This window comes from Camarhynchus parvulus, chromosome 1 (genome assembly GCF_901933205.1).
Source record: "Camarhynchus parvulus chromosome 1, STF_HiC, whole genome shotgun sequence".
Taxonomy (NCBI): domain Eukaryota; kingdom Metazoa; phylum Chordata; class Aves; order Passeriformes; family Thraupidae; genus Camarhynchus; species Camarhynchus parvulus.
Genome location: NC_044571.1, coordinates 2,868,505 through 2,874,618, shown reverse-complemented (window position 1 = coordinate 2,874,618; position 6,114 = coordinate 2,868,505). Strand labels below are relative to the sequence as shown.

At 53.8% G+C, this 6,114-nt stretch overlaps 1 protein-coding gene across 1 annotated transcript in view; it reads left to right on the top strand.

Moving 5' to 3' along the window:
- The first annotated feature begins 271 nt into the window (after positions 1-271).
- The window catches only part of KCNJ6 (potassium inwardly rectifying channel subfamily J member 6), a 168,306-nt gene continuing 162,463 nt past the window's right edge, over positions 272-6,114 (top strand). Inside the window, exon 1 of the mRNA XM_030948862.1 lies at positions 272-520. The gene's annotated coding sequence lies outside the window, so the exon portion shown is untranslated. The remainder of the gene's footprint in view (positions 521-6,114) is intronic.

Sequence of the window (6,114 nt, the reverse complement as noted above, 5' to 3'; positions counted from 1 at the left end):
GCAGCGCCGGGGTAGGCGGGACGCTCCCGAGGCAGCCGCAGCCCGGCGGGAGGGACAGCGCGGGGTATCCATCCATCCCTCCATCCCTCCATCCATCCATTCATCCCTCCATCCCGCGGAGGGAGCGCAGCGGGGGCGGCGCAGGCGGAGCGGGGCCGCCCCCGCGGAAGGAGCGCGCCGCCCCCGCCGCCCCGCGCCGCCCGCAGAGGGCGCTGCTGCCGCCAACTCCGCGCTCCGCTCCGCGCTCCGCTCCGCGCCCGCCGGGCCAGCGCAGCCCCCGCTCGGAGCCCCGCACAGCCCCGCACAGCCCTGCCCGCTCCGGCCGAGCCCCGCGGCCCCCGGCGGTGGGCGAGCGGGCGTGGGGAATGGAGACGCCCGACAGCATCCTCGGGGCCGTGTGACAGCCAGCGGCGCTCAGACAGCCGGAGCGCACGGAGCCGGAGCCCCGCAGCGCCGGGCAGAGCCGCCCTGCCCCGTCCCGTCCCGCGGGGAGCCGGCATGGAGTGACAGCAGCCGCCAGGTAAGCGGGGCTGCCCTGCCCGAGGGGACGCTGCTGCGCGGGGGATGCTCGGGGTAAGCGGCTTTGCTGCCTGCGCCCTCACGGCTCGCGTTTCTCCATCTCCCTCCTCTGCCCCAAAAACCGCCTTTCCTGAGCCCCCCGAGCCCCCCGAGCCCCCGGAGCCCCCCAAGCGGGCACGGCGGCCGTGCCGAGGGATGCGCGGCGCGTTCCTTATGTAACCCGGGGGCGAGCGGCCGCTGCCCGCCGGGCCGGGGGCGAAGTGGCGGCGGCAGAACCGCGGCCGAGATGGGCTCGGCGGGGCGGCCCCGAGGTCCCCCCGCTTCCCGCTGCCGTCGCTCCCGAGTGGGAGCCCCATCCCTACGCCCTCGGGCAAAAGCGCCGCTGCCGCCGCCGCGACGGGGCCGGGGCTGCGCCGCCTCCCCCGGCCCCGGGGCTCGGCACCGGGAACCGCGTCCCGCCCGGCTGTGCCCGAGCCGGGGAGAACTTCAGAGCGGGGAAGGGGAGAGGAACAGGGAGACGATGCTGTTTGCGCTGCTCCCGTCTCACTTCTCCGGCGGGAGGGCAGCGCCGGGAGCGGGGCGAGGATGAGCGGAGCCGGGGCCGGGCGGAGAGAGGAGCCCGAGCCGGGATCGGGGCCGGTCAGGGAGGGCACAGCCTCCCCCGGGCACACGGGGGTGGTCACGGAGGGGTGCCCGTCTCCTCTTGTTGGGAGGGAGAGCGAGCTCGGCATCACCATGGCGACCTGAGGGAGGAAAGAGCTAAATAAATAAATAAGTAAGGGAGAACTCCCCTTCTTCCACCCCCTTCTTCCACTGCCCCCGGCCCTCGCCGTCCCTTCCCGGCCAGGTGCGGTGCCAAAGGTGGGGAGAAAGATACCCCGGACAAAAGTTTCCTCTCGTGGTGAAAGCGGGCGGCGAAGAGCCGGGGGAGCGCGGCGGGGAAGGGACCGCGGGTTCGGGGAGCCGGGGGCTCCCGCATCGCCGTGGCCGGAGCATCTTCTCCGGGAGTCTGCCTCGGGGATTGCTCCTCACGGCTGCTTAGGATGTTTAGGATGCCTCCCTTTCCCTCGCTGCTCCTCGACCTCTCCGACATCCCCGGGGCTCTGCCTGGGGCTGCCGGAGCGGTCCGGCCCCACTCCAGCACCGCGGACAGCGGCCGGGGCAGCGCGGGATGCGCGGGGGATGCGCGGCTCGGGGGCTTTGGAACGGGAATTCTGCGCTGGGAAAAGCGGGAGAAGCTCCCACCGCTGTCAGAATCCCCCCCGAGCCGCTCCCTGCCGGGCGCCAGGAGCCAGGGGAGGACTCAGGCAGGGCCACCAAACTTTCCTGGGCCGAACGAACGCAGGAGCTGGGAGCAAAGAGGTTAAAAAACGACAGATTTTCCAGCAGCTCGCTCGGGGTTGGTTTTTAGGGCTGTTTTGCAGCGGTTCTCTGTGCGGTGTTACAGGTCCTGCTGCATCCCCCAGCAGGACACACACAACACCCGTGAAGGGAGGGAGGGAACTGTGAGAAATACCCTGCAGAAATTGAGAAATGCCCAACCTCGGCTGCTCTGCCTGCAGGAAACTCGCGGAGAAAAGCTCTTGGAGGGAACTGCACTCTCAGCTCAGGGAGCTGTCCCACTGCTGAGGGGCACGGGTGGAGTTTGTGCCGGTCCGTCGTGGTCAGCTCATGGCAAAAACCCCTCCTGACAGAGCCCTCCTCTCCTCAGACAGCTGGGGAGCAGCTTAAATCAACAGAAAGAGTGCAAGTGTTGGGTTAGTGATAATGCACCACCAGCCAGGATGCATTTCTTGCTCTGATGGGTTGTAAATCACTGGCTCAGCTCACCTATACCTATCTCGTTCTAGCAGCTACATATGCAGTCATTACCTCAGACTAGGAAAAAATTAGTCTAGGAAAGCAAACAACATAATTAATACTATTCACAGGGGGAGATAGAGATGGATTAGTCACTTTTGGGCTGTTCACTGTGTCAGGATGTTCGTTTTTCATTAAGGAAATGAAATTTATCTGATCTTGCCTCGGTGCTGATAGGCAGTAAACTATAGGTACATGGAGAGTTATTGGTTTGGAATCCAGATCCCTGGCCTCTCTGGGTTGTGCCTTTAACTATCAGCAATCTATCAAATCACACCAGGACTGGCTTCCTGCTCTGCCTGCCTTCCTTCTTGCTTATAAATTCTCTGTTTCAAAGAATTCTGCAAGAGACAAACACGTACGTGAGTCCTAGCCGAGAGTTAATTGGGATTTTTATTTATTCCTGCAATGCCCCGGGTGGGCATTCCTGGGTGGGGCTCTGGTGGAAGGTGTCCCTGATGATCCTTAAGGTCCCTTTGAACCCAAACCATCCTGTGATTCCCTGCAGGGACTCCTTGCTGAGAATAACAATTCCTTTTTCTTGTAAATCCACATTTTGCCCTTCTGGAGCGAACTAATGAGTTAAGCCTTTATGGAAATGGAGACCTGGGTATTTTAATGCTGGGCCTCCCATTTCCAAGCCTATCTCCCAGGGAATATGGGAATGAAGGCCTGAACTGTGAGTACAAGCTGGGGAACTCATTACTTTCCTGTGGGAAAAATGAGAAGTAACAGGAGCCAACCCTTCTTGAGGGCAGTTCCCAAAGCATTTGCAATACTTGAGGTTATTGATTTCCTTACATAAGGCAGGGCTCCTGCAGTGTCACAACAATGCCATCGGATCATTACCAAATGATTTTGCCTCATAAGCAAATGAGGAAAGGATTAATTATAGCAACACCAACCCAAAAGCCCCCCAACCACAGCCTCAATTAGAGAAAGGCTCAATTCTTCGTGGGATTCCTGCCAGTGCATTTGCACCACGTTCAGTTTGAGCTTCCCAAGATACATAATTTCACTGCAGAAAGGACTTGTTTTTTCACAGGCATGTGTTTGGAGCCTTGTTGTGTAGTCATTTTGTTGAAACGTGGCGCTTTGGAAGGAAAATAAGATCTCTCCTTCAAACTATGTCAGAGAAACAGAATTTCATTTACATTTTCATAAAATCCCCATCACAAGGGATGTATTCAAATATTTCACTATAGGCTTAGGTATAAGCTTTATGTTCTTTCTTTCACCTCTCAGGAACTCTGGACACTGTTGGTGTAGGATTACTGTGTTTGTCATGATCTTCCCATTCTATTTTTACATATAAAAACAGTTTTATTCAGGACTTGTCTATATCCCTCTATAAAAGCAAGAAGTAAAATGATTTATATTAACGCTCTCCCAAATAAATTCATTTATGTTATTGCTTGACTCATTGCAAAGATCCCATTTCTATTGTATAATTCCTTTGTTTTTCATTGCTGTTAAAAGCTTTGCACCCTGTTCAGTGTTTCCATCACCTCCTTGCTCCAGGATGTTACTTTTCATGTGGGACAGTGAAACCCTGGCAGATTTAAAAAATATATAAGGTTTAGATTAATGCTTTACATTTATGTGGATGTACAATTTTTACTGGGGGAGGCATTTTGATACTAGAAAACAATATTCCCAATATATTAAGGGGATATTATTATATAAATATATATATTTATATTATATAAATATATATATTTATATATTAATATATATCAATATATAAGTATTAATATATTAATGGTGCAGAATGTGATGTTTCTGAACAAACCCCAGATTTACCAGGCAGCAAACCCAAAGGAAAAGTTTTAATCTCAGTCCCACTTGACTTTCTGGAAGATTATTTTTTTGGCTTTTGGTTGCTTGGCTTTTGGAGGTTTTCTCCAGATGCTTTGCTAGAATGCTGCTGATGTTGAAAATACAATTTTTATGTTTTATTAATAGCTGGAATAGAAGTATTGAACAATTGGAGGTTATTGAATCCAGGTTTTTCCACACAGCACTGCAATTTTTAATGATGCCCAAGGACTCCTGACAGAGCCTCATGACTGTGTTGTGGAGCCTCTGCCAAGAGGACATCCCAAAGCAGCCCATCCCAACACTCTGCAGGACACCAATGGGATCAGCCCTGTCCATGCAGGTTCTGGAGGAGGAAAAACCTCTGTGACCAAAACTCTTGTGAAGGGACTGGAATTTTTCTGTCCTTAGCATGGCAGGTATGGATCCTGCCCATAAGGAGGCTCAGAGCAGCTTTAACTCCTCCTTGAACTCACCAGCTCCTCCTCATTTCACTCCTCACCCATGCTCTGCCTCACAGAACGTCCCCCAGGGCCAGGGGAGTTTGGCAGCTGAGGAAACACACCTTGCTTCCGTTTGGAAAGCTCATTAAAGTGCATTTTTTGGCAGTCTATTCACGAGCTCCTACCTATGGCCAGCAGAACATCCTGTCCTCAGACACAGGACAAAAAAACAAAGCGGGGAGATTTTCAAGTTCTTCAAAACCAGGCAAAACCTCAGAGTCACACAATGCCCAGTAAAATTGAAGAATTATAGAGTCAAAGAATGGTTTGGATTGGAAAAGAACTTAAAAATCATCTTGTTCCAGCCCCCTGCCATGGGCAGGGAACCTTCCCTCGAGCCCCATGCAGGCTGGCCTTGAACACATCGAAAATCTCCATGAGTGCAAGGGCTCTCCACAGCCCTGACTGCAGAAACCCAAATTTATGCCAGAGGTTGCACAAGAAGCTTTAACATAAGTGCCAAGGGCTGGTCAGAGAAGTTTTTTTCTAGAGTATTACTCAAGAGAGCTTTGAATTAAACAATAGCCACAAGGCAAAAGCCCATTCTGCTGCTATTTTCCAGTTACAACCTCAGGTTAGACGTTAATGGTAGCTGGAAGTCTGTATCCACAATATCCACCAGTCTTCAGCTGGAAATTATTTACTTCCAAGAAGCATTTACTTTCTTGTCTCACTCTGGTGGGAAAATAACAGAGTCTATCCAAGGGCAGAGCCAGCCTTGCAGCCAGAAAACCCTTAACATTTGCACACACAGCTTGCAATGCACAGGAGTAAATTATGATTCCACAGAGATTTAAGGGGTTTTTTTTTAAACCATCTGCATTAATAACTCTGTGTGTGAGTGCAGACAGTGAAGGCTCAAATACTTAAACCAGGGAGCTTCTTATTAATCCTGACTGCCACCTCCCCACCCTTTCTGGCCATGCCCATAGTGAGGGAGCTCAGCTCCAGGCTCTGACACCTCTGTGGACATCCACACCCTCAGGAAAACCTCCCAGCCCCAGGAAGGCTCTGACTCATCCTAAAACTGAGGCACAGGGTGCCCAGAGCAGCTGTGGAGCCCCTGGATCCCTGGCAGTGCCCAAGGCCAGGTTGGACACTGGGGCTGGAGCAGCCTGGGACAGTGGGAGGTGTCCCTGCCATGGCAGGGGTGGCACTGGGTGATTTTAAGGTCCCACTCAACCCAAACCATTCCGGTGATGCCTTGTGCAGGCTGCCCCAGAGCAGAGGCTGGGCAGAGCTAAAGAATAAAGCAGGGATTTATGAAAAGGATTTCCTCCATGGATGCACCTTGGGCAGCACCAGAGCCCAGCCAGGGCTGCACCCAAGATGAACCAAAATGGCCCCAAAATGCACGGCCGGGCACGGGGTCTGTCCCTGGGATCAGTTCTGCTCCATTTGCACCTTGCAGTTC